At 31.5% G+C, this 27,705-nt stretch overlaps 1 protein-coding gene across 8 annotated transcripts in view; it reads right to left on the reverse strand.

Moving 5' to 3' along the window:
- The window catches only part of LOC116775983 (transcription factor EB), a 64,220-nt gene that overhangs the window by 17,003 nt on the left and 19,512 nt on the right, over window positions 1-27,705 (reverse strand). Inside the window, exon 1 of one of the 8 annotated variants that reach the window (XM_061524169.1) lies at window positions 21,984-22,139. The exons of 2 other annotated variants lie outside the window; for them this stretch is intronic. The gene's annotated coding sequence lies outside the window, so the exon portion shown is untranslated. Of the gene's footprint in view, window positions 1-1,300; window positions 1,411-20,687; window positions 20,846-21,983; window positions 22,140-27,705 lie in introns of those variants that run through there. 5 more of the 8 variants (XM_061524165.1, XM_061524166.1, XM_061524172.1 and 2 more) reach the window with 5 other exon arrangements.

Genomic DNA, 27,705 nt, shown 5'->3' on the forward strand with positions numbered 1-27,705 from the left:
AAGTTTTATCACAATTAGTCTATCCTCTGATACGTAATTCAATAACATATACAATACTATACGTGTAAAGTGCAATAAAATTAGGAATTTTAATAATTAAATTTTATTGTGTAGTTATTAAATATATTTAAAATTTATAGATTTGTTATTTTTATTTGGAATTAAAAACTGCGTAATGCGTTAGTTTAATATACATATACTATAAAGATTAATGTATGTTATTTGTTTTGAACATTTCGTGTATCGTGCGTAAAAGTTTGATGACTAGAACATATTTTTAAACACATACAAGACTCGATTCCATCGATCAACGCTTGTATGTGTAAAAAATGTAAAAATACATTACAATTTTAGAGCCAAAGCTAAAACCAATAGAAGAGGAGATATGGTCCGAGACGAATCAGTCAACAATGCTGTGTTCAAAGTAACGACGCAAGCATGTAACAATGATCACTCAAACACAAACATATCCTAAAACAATAGAAATAAGGTATATTTTGAAATGGCGTCGGGACGAAACAATAATCATAACAAATGAACAATTAAGCTGAACGTCTAAAATTGAAAATTTACAAAAAGTATTACATAACGAACGCATCCTTGAAGCGACGCCGGCGGTTGTCTCTCACAACTATGGCTGTCATACTTCATGTATTCTAATCAGAGACATGTTCATGTAACGCTGAAGCACGGAAACCATATCCACCGTCCTAGCCTTCAAAAGATCTGCCCAAAATAATTGATTAGATATTCGGGTCAGACGATAAATTCAAGAAAACACTTCAATGTGTCTCCTGAGATAAATGTGATCAATCAAACTGGCTTTAACATCGACTGTTCCACGAAAACTCCAAACTAAAATCATTTGAACTGAGATAGAAAAAAAATTAAGTCTATGTTGTGTTCGTTGTACACAGACTGAGAGGACGGACCAAGAAGGAAATTTAAATCAATGGAGAAGAATCAAAACCTAGGGAACTGTAAAATACCACACAAAAAATAGCCCAAAGATGTGTCGAAATTGAATGAGGTCACTGGAATTAAAACCGAGAGGACAAGCACTGTTACAAGGCTGTGCAAAAAATGTTAAGCCAAGTGGAAAACTATTATAGGAACGTACTTGCGAATTAATGATTTATCAGAACAGATAAATAAACATAGTTCATTACTCAGGCGAGAAACCGTGTCAGACGCTGTAATGACAGAAGTTTAATATAAAATGCAGGAGATAATATCGACACAGGAATAAAGCTACTTTAACGATGTCTTCTCTTAAATAAGTTAAAAATCACAGCCTTACCCACCGACAATCACGGCACGTAAAATCACGTTTCGTTAATGGGCTAACTGAAAAAAGTTACGTCGAGGCTGAATTACGTCAGGCCACGTCAAGCGACCGAATGGAACTGATTACTATGGTGTTTTATCATGAAAAATAAAACACAAATAAAACGGTTGACAGCGATAAATGTTAAGATGTCGATAGTAGGACGCCGGCGCTCAGGTCGGCTGGACGTCGCTCGGGCTGGCTGACGGGCGCGGGGACTTTGGGAAGCTTTAAGTTTAAACATTTACGAAATGCATTTAGGGACTTTGTCTCTTACTGTATGGGTTGTATTAGAAAACTGAAACAGAAGACAACGTTTTTATTATATGTATTGATTTTTTTTTTAATATCACCTTAAACATACTAGATCTGTTGTGTAAGGTTCATTATTTTCATTTTATTGTAAATTTTCTATGTACAAGAAGTATTAATAAGTAGAAGTAAGAAATTAATTGTTAGAATTTTTCTCATTCGTATCATGAACATTAATTAAAAGTAAATTAATAAAGAGGGCTTTCAGGAACCTGGTGTAACTCGTTATTATTATCTATATTCGCGAAGAACTTTTGTTTTGCATAAATTTTTTTATAAGTTTTACGTACATTTTCGAATAATTTCTTCCAAGACAAACAAACAGAGTTCCTTCTGTTAAATAACAAGAAATTTATTAAACTATTTCAGAGTTAGAAAATACAGAACACTTTTTTTAGACTGAAGTCGGTTATATTCATTACTTGGGCAAGAAACTTTCACAAAGCCTTTCCAAATTAGTTATACGAAAAGAGAGTTACATTCAAAGAGTGATGGCAATAATTTTTTTTGTTGGCATGCTTTATATATTGGTTTGGACCACGGAGGCAGTAGACTATGACAAAATTTGACGGCGCGTTTTAAATGTTAATATATATAATGAAAAAAACTATGTAAATGTACCGAAACTGATAGTCTTCGATAACCGAATAATGAGGCTTTGAGGTTTGTTTGCCAACATATAAATATGACGTGTTTTGATAGTTGGAGAAGCCTTCGTACCTGGGATAGTCGGATCAAAATTCATACTTATTGAATATTGAAAATAAAAGGCTACTGTGGCATAAAAATGGTCAATTATTTTGACTTAAAGCAAGTTTCTTAATAAAATGCAATAAGAGAAGTAGCTTCAGGAAAGCCAGTGAACATTCATTCCTTCAGGCACTGTTATTTTAAACTATAATAATGTCGTGTTTTGAGATAACCGTTTTGTTCATTCTATGTATTAATATATTAAATTTAGACTCCGAGTCCATAGCACAATAATGCCTATAATATAATTTAATTTTAAACTTACGGTTACGGTTGCATCACATAAAATAATAGTAAGATTTTCCTTCCGAGAACAGGCGTCGTGACAGTATGACATTCAGATAATTACGATGTACTATAATAAAATATTTCTTGGTTAATTTTGTAATAGTCTAATGTGCTCTTGAACGTATAATGAGAATGTTGTACTGATATCAAAGTTTAATTCAAATATTTTATCAAAATGATAATTTATTGCTATCTAAGTAACACAAATAGAGGTCATTGATTCATTATTTTATATTGAAAATCACGCAGTTGAAAACTCAAGTCACTGAGCTTACTTTCAGTTCTTGGTAGTTCCTTCGCTTGGATTGTTGATAATATTTTAATAGGGTACAATATGTTGATTGATTTTAATTGATCTACAGCTATTATTATTCCCGCGTCACATTCACGATCGGACATACAAAATAAATTTATAATGTATATTATGTTCTGTACATGTTCATCAACAGCCTCTTTTTCTTGAATCCAGCATTTGACTATACATAATTTCTAAGTACCTGTGATATTTTCATTTTAATTCATCTGGAAAATTCTTCCTTTTTTCACAAGATTTGCAATACGTCCTACGTTTCACGGTATTTTTAACAGAGTTTAGCAACAAACATTACTATTTCACTAAAATCAGTAAGCATTTTAAATATTTCAATAGTCACTTATTGAGATCGAGTGTGTTAAAAGTCAATAAAACAAATGCATTAACAATATAGACTCTGTCGCTTTATAATAAAGTTTACTTTTCCTCAATTATTTTTTGATTGATCTTTCACCAAATATGTTTACGACGTCATATCAAACATGACAAAATAAGATAAGGTTGAACATAAAAACCGTGTTAAAAAGAAATCTATCTTATTGATATATGTACATTACTTTAAACTTTCTTATTTAAAATTAGTTACAATCTGAATACAAAAGATTCGACTGCTGCTAGTACGAGTTTGCACCGTCAAACCCAATAAGTCTTTAGAGTTTTTACTGACAAAACTTCGGACATAATAGTATCAACGAATGTTTATGAGTTAAGTGTAATCTGTCTATATGTATTGTGATCATGATCATGAAAACTATTGGTAAGGGTATGTATGTATAAATCAAATAATACAAGTGCGAGCTGACTAGGTAACTAGACACGAAACACTCTGTTTTTCTGAGTTTTTCTGACTTTCTCAAACAAATGTTCAAAATTTAAACATTTGTATGAGAAAGTCTGAACCATTAGCACGCAACCAAAACATTGTACGGGTTGTTTTATTTAATTCTTTCCAACTATTTGATATAAATACATCGAACCCGAGAGCTCTCAAACCTTTTACCACCACAACCATCTTCCGCTATATTTAAACCACATATAAATATTAATAAAGCGTTTATTATATTAATCGAAATTGTTATTTTTTCATAGCTCCATTATGTAGACGACGTGTATACAGGTCATATAATTCAAACATTCTGTAGACTGTCGTAATAAGATATGAAGTACGTATTGTCAGTCCACAGATAACTCCATCGTGACTGCATATTGTTATTCTTCTATACATATATAAATCTTCATAAATATTTAACGATTCTATGAACTTATCAGATCGATCATATTTTATAACAAATATATTTTAAATTATAACTGTTTATTAAATTGTTAAATGTAACAGGAAATATAACTAAAATAAGTGTAATGTTAACTAAAAGTAGGTGTATTAAAACTAACAAAAAGACGTTAAAACTACTGTCTTATCTACTACCGTATCAGCGAATAAAATATTCATTTAATTTAAAATATAAGAATATTCCGATAAACCTCTCTAACAATTAAATTGTAGAAGAAATTATTATAGTGAATAAAACTTAAAATGTATTATATTATGAACAATAAGTAACGATGAAGCAAACACATTGTAAGGGTTAAAGATTACAGCCAGATTAGATTAGCTATCAGGTAGGTTAAGTTAGCGCATCATTAAAATTCGTCTTAAATATAATATATATATTGTAGGCTTTAGTGAGGTTGTATTAAAATTAAAGTTTATTGCTTGATCATTGTATAAGCTGATGAAGATGAAGCTGGATGGATCTGGTTCATAAAATATTTTAAAACCTTGGCAACAGAGGATTTTGTAAGTACAGTGTCAATAGACATATTATCGCGACGAAGCCAGCAGCGTTAGATTCGTGCTCTATCAATTTAAAGACACTTTAAGAAACCTTGCCTTGGAGACGAAATTATATGAAAAATGTAAATAAGTTTCACGGCTCAAGTGAAAACTCAACGCGGATTTGGTAATGTTTATTTTCAGTTTTGAAAGCGGATATCGTGGACGTTGTTAATTATTTTTTAGCGTCCTTAGTATGGGTTGACACGGAGACCGACAAAGTTTCGTGTCTATACGTAAACGTTGATAGGACTTACGTCAGAGCACTCGTTAAGCACACTAACCAAATCGTCATATTGACCGATATATTCCGGTTAACGCGGTCACGTTTGCTACCAACTGACAGATCACGCTCTCGTTTAATTTATTATAAATATTCTAATGGGTCGAAAGCAAAACCTGTTACAGGAGTGTCACTCCATTTTATTATATTTCTAAAGGATACGAATTTCATAGCACGCCATTCTCAGATTATTTAATTTTTATACATATAACAAGTTATAATACAATCAACGATATCTTTTGCACTTAGTTTTTAATATGTGAACACAAAAAAATTGTAAAACAACTAATTTTAATCCATATAACTAATAAAATACGGTCCAAAATGTAACTTAGTCAAAACATAGTTTAATAATTTTAGTAGTATTATATTTTAATATTTTTTTCATTGACGTACTATAAACCCGTGCTCGAGGGGTCACAGATACTGAGAAGTGCAAGTTATAAAAATGTCGGCTAAAATCCTGAAAACATTGTTTTAGTCAAATGTGCACAAACACTAGTATCATATTTCATAACCATTTTGAGATAATTGAAATCCAAAAGTCCAACTTATTAAAACAGCTTCATAAAATAAATTAATAATAAAATTATAAGACTAAAAGTATTTTCATTTTATAAATAAGACACTTATCATAATAGCAGTTCTATGTGTAACTTCAATGGCAGCCTGTAAGTAGGTGAGGCAGAGCCAGACGTCGCAACTAGTATGTGGGTCAAGTGTAGATAACAATGATACCATCAGCCTTCTTATATTGAGTAATTGTTTAACATATGTTTGTATACAGGTTGCTTGAACTGTGTCGAGCGGTGCACGTTATACCGCTCACGCCCTTAGTACGAGTCATAAAGCTAACGAACACACTGGTAGTTTGATAGTTCGGTAGATGAATCTATACGAGTCTATACTAAGATACATAAATGATGAAACTGAAACATTTAGGGTTAAATTAACATAAAATCCGATCGCAATGGTTACTAACATATCACTGAGATTGGTAAACCAGAAAGAAATAGTTATTTAATAAAAATAAGTTAATATTAAGCATTTTCAGATTGTTTTATTAGAATAATGAAGGTTAAGACTGCAATTGTACCCCAAAAATATCTCAAAGAATTTCCCATGCAATTAATATTCAAGAAAATAAACTCGTTATCGTAACCCTTTGTAAAGCACCCTCATTGAAGTCGCTAAGAGAATTACTTTAATCATATAATGATGTTTTGAAATGCAAATGATACGTCACAATCCGTGTACATTACCGCGCAGAGCATTATGGGAACAGCTCGCTTTGACATGCAAATAGGTGAAACAAACCGTTTAACAGCGGTAATTACGATAAAAGACAAGTTCACATTAATGATTCGATATTTTCAAACCGTTTTACTTTCCTTATGACATAAACTGAGTTAATGACGTTAAGACTTCAGCATTGACGGTATGGACATAAAGTATGGTTCTAAATACATTATATATTTAATACATATATAAAGACACCTTTAGTTGTATCCAATTAATTAAAATGGAACTAATATTTTCGGATTAAATGTGACAATTACTATTGATCGGATATCCTTATCGATTATTTAATTCAAATTAAGTGGAATGTTTGTATATAAATGAAACTAATATTTTCGGATTCACGCCTCGTCTGCCCGTGATCACGGTTGCTGAAAAGTAACCGAAGGTCGGGAGTATGTAGTTTTTTAAAATAATAAAATGACTCGTAGTAATCCGAAAATATTTGTTTCATTTAAATGAATACTCGCGAAAGGCTTAGAGCTCATCATTTCCAATTAATTTATTACTTAAAAAATTCATACTCACGAAAGATTTTTTTCTATCTGTCGCATGTCGCATTACAGAAGTCAGTATAACAGTCAGAACAGTATTGCGGCACAAATGGATGGCAACAGCTGACCATGTAATTTATTATATACTCGACATTCAAAAAGCAGATTTAAATGAATAATAAAAGGTGAATTTCAATTTAATATTTATTAATCTTAAATTAAAGACGGCATATTAAAGTGTGGAATATAGTAATTTTCCAATTGTTTTAAAGTAAAGACCTACGCTTTGAGATAGTCATTTATCGAGGCTACATAAACTCTATTAGACCTTTATAAAATGCATTTAATTTTATCATTACAATGATAAGTAATTAAAGTATTGTATTAAAGTTATGTTGGTGTTAGTATGTAAGTAATTTACACACACACACACACACATATATGATAAATCGGAAACAAGTAACACAGCAACGAATAGTTTTTCATTATAATTATTGCAAATGAGGTCGTGACGACCTTAGTTTTTACTTTTCAGATGATTTTCTATAGTGAAGGACGGCTCTTTGAAATTAGTTATCTTAACAATTCGATGTTTCCGTCTCTCTGCACAACATTATAGTTCCGTTGATTGAAAGAACTATTTAAATTATACAGAATTATTTAAATATAAACAGGGCCATTGATATCAAAGGGTCAATAGGTCGGGGGTCGTTCGTGGAGGCAGTTCTCAAAAAGGCGTAAAACTATAATTGTTTAATAAATTTATTTATTATATTAATTAACTCCCCATTACGTGTATGCAAGATGAAATCATTATCTTAATTATCTCCACTTACATCTGATGCAAGGAATATATTATATCTTTAATTCCACAACTGTATAGTTTTATAAATACAATCGGCCTGTGTTACATATACACAAAAATAGTAAAATATTTAAATATTCATATAATAAATATTATACACAAAATTTGATCGTGGTAAGTCGTGGTGGCCTGGAGGTTAAAGGCCCGCCTCTCATACGTGAGGATGCGGGTTCAAAACCTGGCAAGTACCAATGTGGTCTTTTCCGAGTCATATGTACTGTCTAAGAGTATTTAGACACCACTGACAGATGGTGAAGGAAAACATCGTGAGGAAACCTGGTCTAATAATTTCAAATTATAAGATTGAAATCGCCAACCCGTCTTGAACAAGCGTGGTGATTAATGCTCTAACCTTCTCCATGTGAGAAGAAGCCTTTGCTCAGCAGTGGTCTCCGATAGGCTGATGATGATGATGACAAAATTTGGGTACATTAATTTTGTCATCCCATTTATATTGCTAGAGCCACACTCTTAGTATGTATAAGACATTATAATTATTTCATTTATTTTTGTTTTTGTAGGTTTTCTACAGCAAAAGATAAGATTTTTGTGTAATTTAAGGCTTGTTACAATAAAACTTTCACTCGTACACGAAGGTATCGTTAGAATCTGTTTAGGTTGACAAGAGATTACAACGGAGTTAATCAGATGTTAGTTCTCTAAAACACCGACAGTCAAACCTATTTGAAAATGATTGTCATTATGTTAGCATAAGATTAAAGCCATATAAATGAGATTCTTATCTCATTATACCAAGCGATAATTCAAAAAACATTGAACCGACATTTTTGGTGAAATGTATACGAGCGAAGCCGTGGATAATAGCTAGTGTTATAAAAACAATTAAACGACAACTGTACATACATCGACTTGAACCAAACGCTTAACACTTAATAGCATTAGACACGCCCTTGATTGAATCGTACAGCTTTCGGATTGCACAACTAAGTATGATAGGGGATAATTAAAAACAAAACTATTTATAACGAGACATAACCGAAAATAACTAAGTTACTTATATTGTGATTAAGGTGACGTCTCGAGGAAAACGATATTTCTTCATTTGTTAAGTTTAATATCACAATAAAGCGGGACTTCTCTTTAAATATGAAAATAGCAACCCAATGGAACAAAAAAACTATTGTACTAGCTTACCTCTATGCAATATTTATATAATATACTAACCTTTTCCTGTGGCCTTGCTCGTGTAATAAGCAGTTGTGATTCAATTCGCTCATACAACATGTTTAAACTGATGTAAAATTAATTATATTTTTCTAATAAACATAAATCATATAACAGTACACTTGGCTTCACCTGACTTACCGGTGACGTATCCATTGCCTATATTTTAGTGGGCGTCTATATTTGATCAAACTTTAGGCCAGAGCTAGTTCATAAATACGAGTATAAAATTACATTATATCCATAAATCTTTATGTCATATTTACTATCCATGTCCTTTATAAATAATAATGTATTTATTAAATAATTTGTAGTAATAAATGTTTCCGGTGAAGAACAATACTTAGTAAGTCAAAATGAAGATTTGTTTTCTGTTAATTAGGTTAATTTTATTTAAAAGTTTATAATAAAAACGGAGAGTATTTTATTTTAAAAAAATTTTGTCCATGTTCAATTGGAAAGATAAATTTAAACACTGAAAAAATTTTGTTGCATCCAACCAAAAAATGTTTCTTTTTAAGTAAGAAAAATATATTCTTAAAGGAATTCAAAGAATTACTTCCGCTTTGGCGACTGCTCTGTTCGTAAAAAATAAGTTTACAAATGATGTAAAATCTTAAAACCTTGTATTAAAGACAATGCTAGTAGGAAAACTTGTTAGCACAATCATGGGAGGTAACTTTGACTAATTAAAAATTCACACCAGAAAATGTCCATATAAAGAATGTCAAAAGTGGTTTAAGAAAAAGATCACTGGAGGGAACGGCTATAATTTGGAAAAAATCAGCTCTATGGTGAAAACCAGGATAAAAAGTAGATTGTGCTGGAGTTGAAATCAAGGCTTAAAGGTCTAAACTATAAAGGCCTATAAGGTAAAACTGAACTTAATGGCTTTGTAAAAAACACAAAAAATTACAATAATAATACGAAATATTTTCGATGTTAGTGTGAAAAAACGAAAAAAAAATTGACGAAAAAATCTTTAGGCAATTAATACGAATAGAATTAATTATTACATTCATAGACAAAGACAGAGAGGGACAAGAGGGACTACTTTTAAAAGATTTATTGTAGAGTACTTACACTAAATATTGAATTGAAAACGAATTCATCGAGGAATATAATTTTGGATGTCACTGTCACATTTAACATAATATTGACTTAATAATTTTGGTCAGGCTGTACTTGGATTCTTCATATAAAAGAAAAAACTGGATCAAATAATCGTGGTGCAGCAGAAAACAGTCTGACGTCAAACGATTCAATTCTGAGGAAAAGGTCCTATAAATCAAAATCCAAAACAAAATGTTTTTTTTTCTTCTAAAGGATCCCTGATGATTAACGAATTATCATGTCACATCAAACGCATCATATAAAAGTATTTTGTTAAGTAAAAGTGAATGAAATTTTCTAGTGTAAATACTATTTAAACCAAGGTATTTTCATCTGAGGATACACTGCTATAACGATTTGGCAAATAAATGATTTTTTTATTGAGGTATATAAATTATACAAGAATTTCATAGAAAATAAATGTTTTTAACCTAACCTTCTAATGTTATAATGTTTAAGATTGATATGATATAGCCCATTTACTGAGTTTTGGTCACTTGTGGGCTGGTTCATCTGGAGCATTTCCAGATCCTCCAACGACATGACTATATTTTATCTATTGCAGCTGTCTTATGCAGTTGGGATTCATCTATCCAGTGTTGTACTTGAGTCCTAATTCTTTTAATAAACTTCTATTTATGATTAAATACAAATCTTTAAGATATTGCTGTCTTTTTCAGGTAATTATTTTCAAGTTTACCAAATTTTTGCTGAAAATATATATGTTTAAGATAACGAAGACACATAATAGAGATCTATGTGTGTATTTTATCATTGACGTACGACATTCAATCGACGTCACAAATGCCGTCCGTTAGCGAATGGAGCCGGAGACTGCGAGTGTTTGAGTGTGTGTGAGTGAGTGTTGAACAGCAAGTGTCCCGATTACGTTAAGGTGAAGGCTGTTACGAATTACTTTTAAACAGCCTCCGAACATATGAAGACAGACTTGAACAAATATACAATTTATTTATATATAATAACTGTACATATTAAGGATATATATTTAGTAGTGCCCGCCAAAAACATCCACAGTAGTTTCAGTATATCAAAATTAATAAAAACTTTTATTAAATTAATTATAACCGGGATTGGATTATAATTGGGTTTTTCCATGGAAAGATTTAATACCGGATAAGTAATATCTATAGTGCCAAACATAATATATAGTTGAACCCTCTAGTTAGGTCAGTCCAAATAATGTTATCTTTAAACTTATGTATGTACAAATTAAGAATAATTATGTGACAGCAATATACTTCTATGTATAATTTGTTATATCATATGTTATATATAAAACTTGTCTTTATATAGCGATATAGTTGAAGAAGTTTGTGAGTTTAAAATATATATATTTACGAGTTAAATTAAAATACAATTGAAACCTAGACGTTTCTTAATAAGATACTTTATTTATCAATGAGTAAGTTCGAGATATAAAGTCATTATCATGACTGTTTGTTACATACAATATTTTGTCGTACTTTGTTTTAGGCAAAACAAATTTTTAAGCGACTGTTAATAAAGATAATTTTAATTTCAATATTATATATATATACTCATTTTATCTGATAATAACGATCACAAAGTGCCGCTAAACAGAGTGTACAAACTAAGAAATTTATGTACAATCTGCCTTAGTTATAGCTGCGCTGCTTCAAAACATACAACGTTGTTGCTCTCAATGTTTTTTCGCAACCGAGTACCGTAAAATTATTTAGTATGAATAATGGAATAATAATTTGATACTTGGTATGCACATCACTTGTTCGTATCTTGAGTACTGAGACAATAAACTAGCGAATATCAAGTGGGCTTACCTGGCTTTCCCTGACCTCAATAAGGAGGAAAATTAAATATGATTTGTTAAGGAAAACTCTATGTAACAAAATAAACGTCATGATAAATAACATACAAATTTATTCTTATATTGTTATCCCACGGTTATGAATATTTAAATTATAACACTTAAATTTCAAGTCGACTAATGATTTAAGAAAGCGAATTAATGATGAAGGAAAAAGACGGCAATTTCTTAATAACCTGATAGTCATTTCTAACAGGGTCTCACAAATGATACACAAAATAACAGGTAGATTGCATGACAGGAAAAATACGATAATTAAAATACATTTGACTCTGTATCCAAGTCTGTTTTAACTATTGCGAAATAACTCTGTTGCATGAGGAAAAAACTGTCTAAAATTACACATGAACTTATCATTTCATCTCGAGTGTAATTGTTGATAAAAATTACATGAATATAGAAGTTTAACGTGTTCCTGAGATGGTCGTCTTTGACCTGTCAGAGTCTACGAGAAGGATGTCACAGACTATTAAATAATATCTGAATTTACAGCAGTGACCGAAAAAAAACCACAGTATAAGACTCATGTGATAAATAAAATGTCGTGGTGGCATGGAGGTTAAAGGCCCGCCTCTCACACGTCAGGGCGCGGGTTCGAAACCTGGCAAGTACTAATGTGATTTTTTCCGAGTCATATGTAGTTTCTAAGAGTATTTAGAGACCACTGACAGACGGTGAAGGAAAACATCGTGAGGAAACCTGGTCTTATAATTTCAAATATTAAGATTGAAATCGCCAGGCCGCCTTGAGCGAACGTGGTGATTAATGCTCTAACCTTCTCGAAGTGAGAAGAGGCCTTTGCTCATTAGTGGGCCCCGATAGGATGATGATGATGGTGATGAATAATTAAAATCCAATAATTTAAAATTTGGAAGCGTTATGTATTTATTTGTTTTTTTATATAAATAAATTAATAATTACATATATTCTAATATTAAAACTTCGTCGAGATTATTTTTTTCATTACATTTAACTGTTCAGATAAATAATTCAAAGAGTAATATTTTATTTCCATGTTTCACCTTCAGTGACGTATCATTTAATAAGTTTTTGCTAGTTTGTGGAATTCCCCAGGCTTGACCTTAAAAGGATAGCAGATATATGAAACAGACTATTACACTAATGGCACTATATATTTTTTACTGTAAATTAATAAAAATATATTGTATATTTGTCTGTAAATCGGAATCTGATAATGCTAGTCACTGGTTTTATGTATCAAGCATGTTGAGAAAATCGGATAAAAAAGGTCTAAATTAAAATTGACTAAGTTCAGTCAAATATGGTCACAATGGGGACGATTGATGATAAGCATCAAGAGAAAGGTGAGATTATCTTCCTTCGAAGACGAGTACAAATCCTTCATCACATCTTTATCTGATGAAGAATAAAATAAAAGGAATTTGAATTACACGAAGAAGTTTTTCGCACGTAAATTTGTCATAATATATATTATTTGTGAAATTCTTTTGTAATATTTTTAAAATATTCATTCCATGCAATGTTTGTTACGGACGTGTACTTTTGTAACAATCTGCTTAGTACTCGAAATCTCTGTGAGACAAGTTACACTTACTCATTAACAATGTGTTTAACTAATTAGAGCTCAATAGTTTTTAACTGGGACGTTAAACGAGAAACGGACGGCGTTCAGTCAACAATTAGACACATTTAAACTAATTTTATGTAAATTTTTTAATGTTAAACAATTAAGAAGTTATTCAAAAACACCATGGCGTTATTCTCTGTGTTTTTTTTGTGTTCTTTTAAAAAAAATCACTTAAATAACTATTATTTATAAAAATATTTGTTTATAATTTAATATAATAGGAAAATGGTTTCCAGCATTATTCTGTTTGTTTGTTTATCTGATCATCATCATAAGGTTATTCGGAGGCTCCCTCGATACGCGGAATAGAAGTTCACAATCATGGGCAGTAAACCATAAACATAGCGTATTTAATAATTAATATATATATTTTTTGTTAAAATAATATTCATATTTAAAATGAATTTATTATAATTAATGTTAATTCATTCAGCAAATAGTTAAAATTCGCATTTTTTTTAATATAAATTTATATAGGAAGGTTTAGACGCACGGAAATATCTTTATGAACCACCTTCTGTGCCTACAATAGAAAAATTAGTATAATTTAACTAAAAACAGACGGTGTATAAGTAACAATTTTAAATTTTTTTTTTGAGTAATGACTAATGACCAACAAACACACATATGTATACTTTGGAATTATAGTAATTAAACTGGTGACTGTCTTCCTCCGGTCGGATCTAGTAAAGATATCGTCGGCAATATTCTTTTGCTTAAACAGTAATGATATCATTGTTTTCTCTTGACAGATTGTGTCATAACACCCTTAGGCGATTTCTTCTTTATTTGTCATGAAAAATATCATGTTTAAACATTTAACTAGTTGTCTTGCTTAATCTTCAATTTAATGTTTACCCGACTTCAAAAGCAACAGGCTGTCAACTTCATTGGTATTTTATGTATGATTCAATTTCTTGATTATTCTTTACTCTTATTTATTTCTTTGGAAACAGCTGCCATTTGTTTTCATAAAAATTTTATAAATATTAGCCGAGTAGTTTTCATTTTATGGAATTTTTTGTTTTCCAACAAGGCTTGGGCCGTCTAGTTTCACTATTTCATTCATTTATGAAGGTCGACATAAAACGCCATAAAAAAAACTTACACTATTAACAAGGTACGCGAAAAGAGATCCTCTCACTGATTGTAAACATAAACTTGAGACAACACTTTAACTTAGCTTTATAAAGCGTTAACTTGTTTCTGTAACTCTATAAACTAATCGGATGATCTTTGTGCTAATTTTTGAGAAAGGGGTTTCATTCAAGGGGTTGAATATAATGAGATCTAAGATTTTCGCGAGTATTCATTGAAATAAAAGTAATATTTTTCGGATTTACTACGCGTTTACAATTATACTTAACTCGTTGCGGTTGCTGCAAAGTAACGAAAATGGCGGGAGTACGTTGTTAAAAATAACTATAAACGCGTAGTATTAAGTAAACAATGCATATACAAATGATAAAATAGATAAACATATAAATGAATTATATGCTAGCTCGGGGTAAGGAACTTAGAGCATGTTATACTTTGCGACCCAGTTGGTAACTTTAACTACACACGATGAACCATCTGTCTGAGATAGCTAATCGGCTATCTATGTTCTCCATCAAAATAAAAATACAAAAACCAGCTGGCAAAATAGTGGCGGAATTACTATTGTGCTAGATTTGTGCTTACATGAATACCTGGATGACGTTAAAGTGACCTTAATTTTAAACTAACCTTAAAATTTAATGCAAAAGACAGTACAGACAGTAGACGAATGATGCAATCGACCTGACTTCTTAAGAGAGCTGGAGTTCATGTATGTATCTAGTTATTCGTTTGGAAAATCCAGCTATCGCCCGGGTGACACCTCCACAGGAAAGGTGGTGTGAAATATCACATCGACCACGTGTTGGCGAATAATCAGGCACAACCATGAATGATACCAATGAGAAACACTTTTTAGATTTCACACTTAATCTAGGTAGAAGCCTTAATATTATCACAAAATAATACGTAGAATTGAAAAAAAAAACATTAATTATCGTAAGAAAGAGCTAGCGTTAGACATCGAGAAGCAAAGCCAGATTCTGAGATGCTTCGGACCTTTAACATAATAGAAAGACAACATCTCAAATAAATTTCATAGCCAGTTTCTTAATCTATTAAAATCATTAGCATATATCTTCAGATCATACGTATAACTGTGTCTTCGGATTTGTTCGACGACTTGTCATGTCAATTTAGTCAGTTCAAACAAGATTTTATTAATTACTTTAAATTATAATTAGCATCAAATACCTGTATTTGATAGATAAATAATATAAAAATTATATATCTTCAATTTATTTGGTTCAAAATATTTAATTTATTACTATAATGTCATATATAATTAATGTAAATTATATTACGTAGTCTATGGCGTGGAAAGTAATAATAATATTTTTACAAGATACATTAAATCCCATTGTTGAGATAAAGGCATTAAAACACTCAAGAAAGCGGCGTTCATTTACTTGTTTATCTACACATTTATATCTGTATAGACATACATAAAGAATTTGTAACACAATGTGGGTACAATGAAATATATTAATGGATTTAAATATAGTTATAGTTATAGATTTTCACTGTATTCTCAATAATGAAGAGCTTTCAATATGAAATTTCTAATTATTAAGGATATAGTTTGCCAATCAGCAATAAAATGAAGGTCAGAGTGAAATAGCATTTTATTCGAGAAAAGACGTTACCAAGAGCTAGTCGAATTATATATGTAGGAAAATAAATTAACAAAAATTTATATAAAAAAAAATAATCATAAGTAGTACTCAGAATAATTCTAATAGGAGTGTCAACAAATCATGATTTTTATGAACGACAAAAAACATTGAACACGTATCAGACAGCTTAACGGTGAACCAGCTGAAGTTAGGAACAAAAACATATGAATGTTTGTTCAAAGGAGCAAACTATGTATGCTGTATGAGACTGTATTTGGACGACGATATTTGGCTAAATAACACTCATAAAATAAATTAAAAATACATATTCATATCTCTACTAGATAAAAACATTAAAACTTACTGTTCATGGTCCATACTTGATACAGTCCTGCGCAGTGGGTTAATGGTTCCTATAAACTTATATAATACAGATATAACAAAGGTTTTTCCTTCGTATATACTTGATCTCATAAATATAGATTTTGGATTCATAAAGTCACAGGAGACAATTACAAGCTATGCCTATATAAATAAGACGAATAGGTATTGCATGTTAAATACGAACCTGCAAAATATTGTGATATATTGTATATATTATATATTGTAAATTAGTTTATACCATTAGAGTATTTTCCTAATCAAAGTTAATATATTTGTTTGTAGGTTGGAACTATTATTATATAATTACAACGCCACACTGTAATCGTTTTGTTATAGTCGTGTGTCATTAGTGACAGGTGATCTAATCTGTTACATTTCTCGGGTCAGGTCTTGACCTTCCTCACGTGTTGCTGAAGGTGTGGCTTCACATACACTGACTTTCAAATCAGGCTCGATAATAAATCATGTAACCCTTTTGTTTTCATTCGTTACTTTGATTTTTATCAAGTTAATCAGTGTATTGTAAAATTTTATGCGAATCGATTGCTTTGTGTATTAAGAGGCTTTAATGTATGTACTAAAAATGAGGATTTTATATTTCAAATTCAGTCACAAAAACAAATTCTGGATTGAAGTGAACACTATACAAAGACCATGCATCTATAACTCACTAATACAACTATAAGTTAAAATATCTCAGTATTAAGCTTCAATGAATGTTTTTCCTCTCTACATCATAGTCTTTACTGTCAATGGCAACTCTTTATATATTAAAATTTTACTATACATATATATATATATATAAACATTAGACATATGAAATCATTGGTCCGTATGTCACAACATCACAGACAGTATTAATAATGTATAGTTAGGCGTCATTGTACGGTCGCTGGCCTAATTCAGCTCGTTAAGTTAATTGGCTGTGGCTCATTTAAAGAATTTGTATTTAAAAACACTAACAATCATATTATAAGGAATGTTTTTGTTAAATATTTATGACATCACGGACGAACAGAGCTGAGAGGTTTATGTATATAGTAGCCTTTGACAGCGACTTCATCCGCGCGGACTCGCGATATACTTCAAGAAATTTATGAAATATGTTGAAGCAACCGTCAGCTACATCTATACTGTGTCGCATAACTTCATGACCAATACAACAGCTGTAAGGTCTTGATGCCGTGAGAACCACACTGGACCTCGCCTGTGTTTATCTGATGTCCGAGCTACATTACTGTAAAGTTGGATCGAAATCAGTTAAGCAGTTTTTGCGTAACAGACAACAAACATCCATAAATTCTTAATATTTTTTTCAATTATAATATGATAAGGACAACAACACACATATATCAGAACGCCGCCATGATCGCATCGGTTTTATAACAATAAATTACTCCTACAATAAATTTATCTCAGTTCTTTGTACTGTGTAATGTTTTTAATGATTCATTATTAAGCGACTTCCGTTTTTGAATTACTTCTGTATGTTTTTTTTTTATATATATTTTTTCCATCCAGTAATATATTTTATATTCCATATTCAAATACAGCGGATGAGCCAGTTAGTTATAATAGTTTTATATTCCTGGAGATTAATAAACGAAAGTTGTAGGTTAAATGTTGGTATATCTTTATATATAGTTTTTAATTCGAATGAAAAATAACATATTATAAAGCAACGTATCGACTGATCGTAGTATCCTTTCATGATAAACGATCTACAACAATGAAAAGTTTCATCAAAATTTGTTAAGTAATCAATGTGTAACGCTATGTTTTAGTTGTCTATAATAATAACCCGTATTACAAGTCGCACAAGGTCGATGATAGCAATTATTGATTATTAACAGATTTTATTGGATGCGGGCCCCATTCCGTGTCAAGAACCAAGTTCAGAAAACGTTATTATTGATTTATATGAAAGTAAAATTAAATAGAAATCTAGGTGAGAAATATATTTTATTTATTTTTTTCTTTTCTTCTACTGTTAGCAGATAAAGATGTTTAGGTGCGTATTGTCATAAATATTTAAGCGAATATCAAATGTGAAAATGTCCATAACAATAGGATGCTTATACATATTAAAAAATTTAAATTAATACGTTTACTTATAACATCCGATACAATATAGATTGTGTAACACGCGATCGCAGCTTAGATAGTGTCAGTCAAATGTGGACTCAAACTAGTGAGAAAACTGAATCGTATACACGTACATATATCCAGGTGTATCTGCGTATAAACACCGTAGTGATGCCCTTGAATGATACCGGTCTCAATTACAGATGAATCTCAAATGATTTTAGTAAACAAACGTCTGAAGTAGGCGGCGCAGGTTGGATAACTAATAGGGACAACGACGATACCGACCAGAACGCACACACATAAAACTTTTACAATATTTCACAGCATATATTAAACTAGTTTATTTTTACAATCAATTGAAGTAAAAGAAACAGCTGAATCTAAGCATATAATTTTTCTTTAATACAAACAGGACATCGACTGCCATTAGAACCGATAGTAGGTAAGCTGTGGAGGAAGTGGCGAACTGATGAGTGAGTTCATGTGTAATTTGCAAAACTATTTATCTTTGCGACTGTCTTGCACTGATTAGTTTAAAACTTTAAAAAAATCGTGCTTTAATTAAAATAAAATCTACATTTAATTTGATTTTAAATCCTCCGTTAAAACTCTCATTACACTTCCCTTGATATTTTACCTTATATACTATAAGACGGAACGGAGGAGATTTAACGCTTGGTTAAATGACAGGAGTTAGTTGTGTGATGTTCAAATCATATTACTGTGACGCGCGACTCATGAGACTAAACGAACCGAATGATACCCCACTATAGAGCCGTTAGATTTTCTTTGCGATCCATTGAAGGCGCGACGTAAAACAAAAATAGTTCCTATCAACTCTTTTTACTAATAGTAATATCAGCATTGTCTTATTTGTAATTATTGTTTAATTAGTTTTATATATTTTAAATAAAAAAATTATATTATTCGTTAATAAATAATACGAAGATAATATATGTATGTATGTATGTATGTGTATTTTTAATGAAACACCTTATGTATTGTGCATATTGATTTTTAAGTTATAACTAACAACTGTTTTCTTAATACAAGCATTTACAGTCTTCGTCTTGGCGATTTTTCTCAACGCTAGTGTCAATTTTCATGAAAAGCAACAAGCTGAAATACATGTTACAAAACAATACTTTCAGTATTAAGAAGGAAGTAGAAAAGTCTAATACTCTAAGTCTCTCCTGTTGTTACCTGCGACTTTGCCTATGCCATTCTTTTGATATTAAGAATCAATTTCTATCAGTAATTAACGGAATAATACAGATAATAAAACATAACCGGTGTGAAATATATAAATAAACTAAGCGAAGCGAATTCGCGGCAAAATCTAGTATATAACTTTTAAAGACTGTATGGAATGTTGCATAACTATATTTTTGAGGGAAATATATACATAATAACATCTGCTTTATGTATTTTTGTATAATCGATACGAGTGAATCAATTTGAGCTTATCGAGACCGGTTTAATATCACGTACCCACAGTACGTACAGATGGTTTTATTGCAAAATACCACATTTAAATGACATAAAACTTTGCTTTTACATACATGAAAGACATTGCGAAGTTAATTCTAAATGTCCAATAGTTATATAAATTATAAATTTCATATGAGTCCTTTCAAAGGGGTGCGCGAGAGGTTGACTTTGACCCAGAACCTCAAGCAGTGCTATAAAATGAATCATTAAATACGTCTAACTAATCAGGTAAGGTGACCACACTGCTACAGACATCTGGTCCATACATTACTGAGTGAATACGCTTGAAACATCAGTCAGTCAGTAACTCAATGTATGTTTAATATCAGCAGATAGCCGGCATTCAATAGACGATGTTCGATAATTCTAGAGAATCTATTGGCTTATGCGTGTTTCATAAAAAGTATATAAATAAGACATACAAAAACATATTGTTTACATAAACAAACAAAAACATATTTGGTCAGATACCGTACTGAGGTCTGTGGTACCGAGCAATCCAATACAACGTACACAATTTAACACAACTCAAGTTTCAATTGACGTGAATTGTCCACGTTTATTTACTCACAGACGCACGTGAGTGTTGCCGGAGGATCGACACGTCCGACCTCGGCCGCGATCAGAGTGACACTGACGACTTGACATGCAACAGACCGGCGCCTGCGCACGCTACCAATAAACATCCATTCAACACCGAAATTATTAACTAAGGTGTTACTAACTAACATCCCGTCTGACCTCTTATATCAGACGTACATTTTAAATAGATTCCGAAGATATAAACACAGGTAGGTATAACGGCTTTAAACCAACAAACACGATCGATTCCGAATTCTGTGTGCGCTATCAAAAATAATTTATTCACTTGTAAAAATTTTATTGACGCTTCGAGTTAACGGGATGATTTACGAGATGAATCCTAAAAACGAACCAGATTGTACTTTAACGACAATGTAACCACTGCCAAAAATATTTGCACAATAACATAAGAGCAAAACGCGCGTTTAGATGCAGGAATACGTCTCAAATAATACGCTGGCGTGAAGACGGATGGCCGCTACCCTCCTGAACGTGTAATTTACTAAGGCTAGAGCATTTTGAACCTTATTACCTTAATATAGACGCTGGCCGGTGATCTCGTTAGGATATATATAGACCAACAGCTGTTGCCTACCTCTCGTATCCAGATAAATTCTCAACAATATCCAAATAACTAAACTTAAACATACGATAACTTGATCAAAATGTATTTATTTCTTGTTTTTTTAATGTATATGTATATATATATGAATTTAATTACCTATAGTTGTCCTTATTACAAGTGATCTAACTGTACTGTCAAATGCGATTTTTGGGCGCCGAAAAAACTGGTCCGACGTCTTTAAACATTCAGTACATATATATTAATAAATGTAAGTACTGTCTGATCCACTCATATGTAAACGAAAAAAATAATTTTATGCAAAAACTATGGAAACTTATTAAATAGGTATACAGTTAATGTAAATAGTATCCTGTATACATAATAAAGAGAAAATTGTTATTTTTGTTGTTTACTGAACCACGATAAAACCGATAACGATGAATTTTTATATTTGTATAGAATATTCCTGGAAAAAAACATGGTTGCTTCTGCGTCATAGATTTCTAATCAGAAGTAGAACGCGGGTATAGACACGACCAGTAACTATGTAGTTTTAAAAGTCACAATAAGAGAATTAGAAAGATCTTACAAAGGAATTTAAAATATAAATATCTGGGTACCTGTAAAATATTTAGATGATTTTAATAAACACATCAAATCCAGTTTCATTGATGGAACTAACACACTATCAAATATAAAACCAACTACACTGACATACAGGTCGGTTAAATGAATTGAATGACACGGTACACTTCATGACAACATTATAAAATTCAAAATATTTTTCACGGCGGCCATGTCCGCGGGGAATTTTGGCGCGTTCCAATCTCACTGTGAATCGAAGAGATACGAGCTAGCTGGCGAGCATTTTAAAATAGACAGCGCCATTTGTATATGCCAGACGGTGGATATTAGGGCTGTGTTTACACTTATTATAATATATATATATATTACCACGCCACACACACACACACACACACACACACACATAAATATATTATTCAAGCGTTTTTTAGACTAACATCAACTAGTTCATTATCATTTTAATGGAAATAATCTTGTGAAATCATTTTTTACAACTCTAAGCATATTGAAGTAAGTGACATCAATGTACACTAAACATAAAATGAAAATGATAAGACGTTCTTACTACAAAATGTGGTGCAAAAATAATACGTACAGATTTAATAATGTAATAAGCAAATATAATCATTATTATTATTGTGATAAGAAATAGGTTTGCTTGTGCCAATATCATGTGAAGAAACCTAAAATCTTTTTGATTTGTCCCCTTATTAGTAACGCTTCATGGATTCTTATGAGGAATTACAAACTCGACAGCTATGTACTTATATATATATAATATTATTATAAATAGATGCCCTCGGTTATAATAAACTGATTTAATTATTTAAATAACTATTGCAAATAAAATAAATGATAATAACATACGTATATACAAATGAATATAATTTGTCCGTCTGTTGGTAACATTAAAATAACAGTTGTATACTCAATACATATATACAGGATGTTTTTTTACATTTTGTTTTGTCTTTTCAGATCGCATATTCCGAATCTCTTGAAACGGCTGAACCGATTCTGAACTGATTTTCACTGGAAGTGCTAATGTAAAGAGGAACAACTTAGTCTACATTAATTTAAAAAAACTGCTTCCGCGCAGGCAAAGTCGGGTGCGGAGCTAGTTGAAAATATATTAGAAATATAATATTTACAATAAAGCATTAAGCGTTGTATTCGAATACTCGGAATTAAGTTGAAAGTAAAAAAATAACCTCCGCTGGTCGTTGGTTCCGCGAAGTGTAGCCGTGTGTATGTTTGTACACTGATGCATTCTTATAGTTATTAACTAAAACTTAACACACGCTTGTTCGTATTATAACCAATACATTCATTAATTAATAATTAACGTTCCGATAGTTTATTTTATAAACATATTTAAACATTATATATCGGATGTTACGGGTTCAATTCCTGATTGTACATTTTTAAATTTATATTATAAGAGACATTTAATATTTAAACTTAATTATTTGTGTTTAGGATATTGTTTTAGAATAAAGGAAAATCAATAATTCATCAGGTAGCGTATTAAGGTGACCTCATTTACCCCAGGAGATATACTTTAGACGTATCCTGCCTGTATATTATATAACCTAAAATTAATTCTAAATTTTATAAAGTAAATAAACCAAAATAACTATCAGTAGTGCTTGAAATACAAAATAGGAGTCCTTTTAGTTAACGTGTAACTGTAAGTTTGTTCGTCAATTTAGTCTTTGAACCGCAATATACTAACGATAGCAGTTCGAGCCAATCTACATAGACAATTTTGTTGCATATTGCATTATATGATTATATTTGGGAACCGAAATAATATTCACTCCAAAATAAACTGATCTCGTTTATTTTATAATAGTGACTAAGGAAAAATATACCCAATTTTAATATTAAATTTATGTACAGTATGAAATAAGATAAGTATTTTGGGAGGAGGCTGCAATCATTTATCTTTGAAGTGTAACAAAATCTCAAAGGAGTACCGAAATAAACTGGTAAGAAATATTCATTATCAGGCATAATGAAAGCATCGTACTAAATACATTAAATACATTTTTTTTATGTTAAAAGTGGCAAACGAGCAGAGGGCCTACTTGAGGGGCAGTAGTGACCGTCGCCCGTGGACATCCGCAACGTAGATGTTGCGGATGCCTTGCCAACCTTGTTTTCTTAGAAATAGGGAAGGGTGGAAATAAGGGAATGTTAGTAAAAGGTGGGAATAGCAAAGGGCAACCGGCTCTCTCAATAATCGAAACGCAGCCGTTAAAGACTGCTTCACGCTGATCTTTTGTGAGAGGGTGATACTTGTTCGGTCGAGACAGCCCATTTCCGAGCTGTAGTAATTTGACCACAGCTAGTCTCTGCCACCTACAAAAATATATATTTATTGACAATTTCAAAGTACGTAGTAATATAATAGATATCTTAAGACCTCTTTCTGCCGCTAGTTTAAACTCTGAGAAAATTTTGGTTTCACATACATTTTGAAAGTGTCTTTAAATATTTTTTTTAGCTTTTACGATCCTTAAACCATTCACAAATTAATTGCATCATGAAACAGTTAAACATCAACGATCCCTAAGAAAAAAACTGCAGTAGATCAAAGAAACACTAATACACAGTGCAAATTAGAGACATTTGGACTTGCTGAGATATCATTTCCGTGGTTTGATATAAAAAAACAATTCGGATCACCCAGGAGACACAGAATACAAGACTCCGGACTACTGTATAGAAGTCTATTAAACTGTAATGCGAAAAATAGTCTTGAGTTACATAACGCAGTATCCAATATAACGTGTAGGTAGGTTGTAGGTGGTAGAGACTAGCTGTGTCCAGTAATTACAACTCGAACATGGGCTGGCTCGACTGGGAAATACCACCCTCTGACAGAAAACCAGCGCGAAGTAGTCTTTAATGGCTGCGTTTCGTCCGATGAGTGAGAGAGACGGTTGTCCTTGCCCTTTTCCCAGCCTTCCTTGCCCTTTCTCCTTTCCTAACCTTTATTCTCCCTCTCCCCCAATCAATGTCGGCAACACACTTGCAACATCCCTCATGTTACACATGTCCATGGGCGACGGTGACTACCTTCCAACAGGTAGACCGTCTGCTCGTTTACCGCCTTTGAAATAAAAAAACACGTCACCGGTACATCTGTAATGACGTCATTATATGACCAACTGGCTCCCGGCCATCCTTCGACGTCCTCGCGATGAGCCAACCGCGGAATGCCATAAGAACGTACTCCAGAATAGTATCTGAATCATTTCACTTTACGTAAATGTGACGCGCCTTCCAGACGAGACGAGACGGGAGTTCAGACGGTACTAAAAATAATTTGTAATCACCCACATGTATATGATATTTAAAATTAACACGTTGTGTGACGCTGGTGCCTTCAGCCGTGATTTACCGATGGGCTTTGATTAATCTGTACAATGACATAGCCCGTGCATCAAGAGGTGGTGGTAGATGTTTGAAAAAACTAAATTTTAATGAAAGATTCCCGCTGATGGTTGCTTATCACGGCCATACTTCAAGGACGCGTTTCTTTTTATATCAACTAAACTCCGTAATCTCTGGATGAAGTCGCAGACGAAGCTTACGACAAGTTTCCATAGTGACAACATACGAAGCGTTTCACGTTTCTCATTCATGACCTACGTTAATACTATATCGTGAAGATTTATATTTAAGAAACGCTTATAGGTCCGTATGTATTGAGACTTGTTGTTAACATAATGATACATAATTACTCTTATTTAGTTAGTTTAATACACAAGTAAACTATGTTATAAAGATTAAAAATTACAAAACATTGATTTTAAACTTAACTGAATTTTTAAAATACGAGTTGACTGATACATTAACACGCAGAATTGAATAAAATAGATCGTTCAAGCTATAGTCCATTGAGTCGCTCTGTGCGACCGAATAATTTAAAACAATTACAACCGCTTACAACCGGCGCCGGGGGTTCCCACTAGTTAATGTTATAGAGTATAGACTACTTATATATGACAAAAGTAACACCTATTCTTGTTGTACTAACTAGTATACTTCGCGTGATAAAAAAGAATCCTTAGGACATAGGAACTTTGTCTTATATCTTTATCTATCTATAAAGATATAAGGTAAAAGAAAAGAGAGCTTCATTGTTAAAGATAGTTAGACGTGTGAAAATGAAGGTTTGATTGTAGTGTTTGTTATCTATATATAAAATAATTTTCTTGACAAACATACACGTCATATATAAGTAAATAATTTTAATAAATGTATATTTAATTGTAATAATTGTAAAAGTAAATAAAGTTGATCTTAATTTTTATTTTTTTAAGAAAACGTCAAATAACCTAGTACAAAACTATCATTACTTAAGATGTCAATGTAAATGTTTAAAATATTAACGAGTAAAGATTCTGTATCAGAATATAAACATTTACCATGTCAGGAGATATCCCTGATAAAGACGTACCTGGAACAAACATACATACATATTACGTATAAAATAAAATCATTTGTATTTTAATGTGAGTTCATTGACTTTGAAAATAGCGAGTGATAGGTCCCCATTTAAAATAATCCTCGATCTTATTGCATATCGAGTTAATATTAAAAATATATTTCGTAGGCATATAAATAGTTTATTTAATTTACATTTAACTTTGCTCCAATGATGATGACTAAATAACATGAAGGGCATCCGAAAACATCATTTTGATTTATAAATTATAGTATTTTAATATATTTAACAGACAGACAATTTATCTCAATACGTAATGACATATATTTTAAATTTAATATACACTTAACATAAATTTTCCTTTCTTTTCCTTTTATAATACCTTATTTCTTTATAAACCTCGATTCATGTCCCACTCGTTTCTTTTGACCGTGTCCAAGTTAGAATTTCTTATCAACCGGTAAGCACACTATACCCTTTTGCGATGCCACACTACATACGGAGCGTTAATAGTTTTTCATTCATATATCTCCACATTATACTATCGTAGGCTATTAAACGGGAAACGCTTCGTAATAATCCGTATTAATTCAATCTAACTTACTTGTGATTAATTTAATAGTGTCTAATTTCGGAACCAGTTCCTTCACTCTCATTGTAGTAAATCATCTTATCATCAAATTCGACTGAACTTAATGCGTTATTTATAATAACGTAACTTCTATGTAAAGAGAGTTCGTTAGGCACAATACAACACATCACTCAACACTAAGTCCTTATAAACATCAGTTTCTCGTTAGTGTGATATCTTTATATAATATATATATATAGCTATATATTTACTATAAACGGCCGAGTCTGTAAAGAATTAAAGAGTAACTTTGATTGAAATATACCCAGTAGTTCAGGCTTCACTTTAGGCTTCTTTACATTTTTTATTCAAAATCTATGGCGGTCTTTCGTAACATAAATTATTTATCTCGAATATCTTAAATAAACAACTTATTCTTTAAAATTAATTATTTTTGTATTTATATTTTAAACTTGTTTAATACTATATGAGATACCGTCTCAAACGTCACCAGAGAAAGCGTTCAGTGATATAAATTTTCCATAACATCACATGTGATCTAGAATAGCCTCGTAAGGACACATATTCAGGTCAAGACGTCAGAACTAATGTAACCGCCCGGTTCCTCTCGTGACGTCTGTTTTAATATCAATTCATCAATTGAATTGAATCCATTTGCGACTGCACGCGTTTACTGTGACTCGCCGAGATCATAACTTTAATAATA

Source organism: Danaus plexippus, chromosome 24, assembly GCF_018135715.1.
Source record: "Danaus plexippus chromosome 24, MEX_DaPlex, whole genome shotgun sequence".
Classification (NCBI taxonomy): domain Eukaryota; kingdom Metazoa; phylum Arthropoda; class Insecta; order Lepidoptera; family Nymphalidae; genus Danaus; species Danaus plexippus.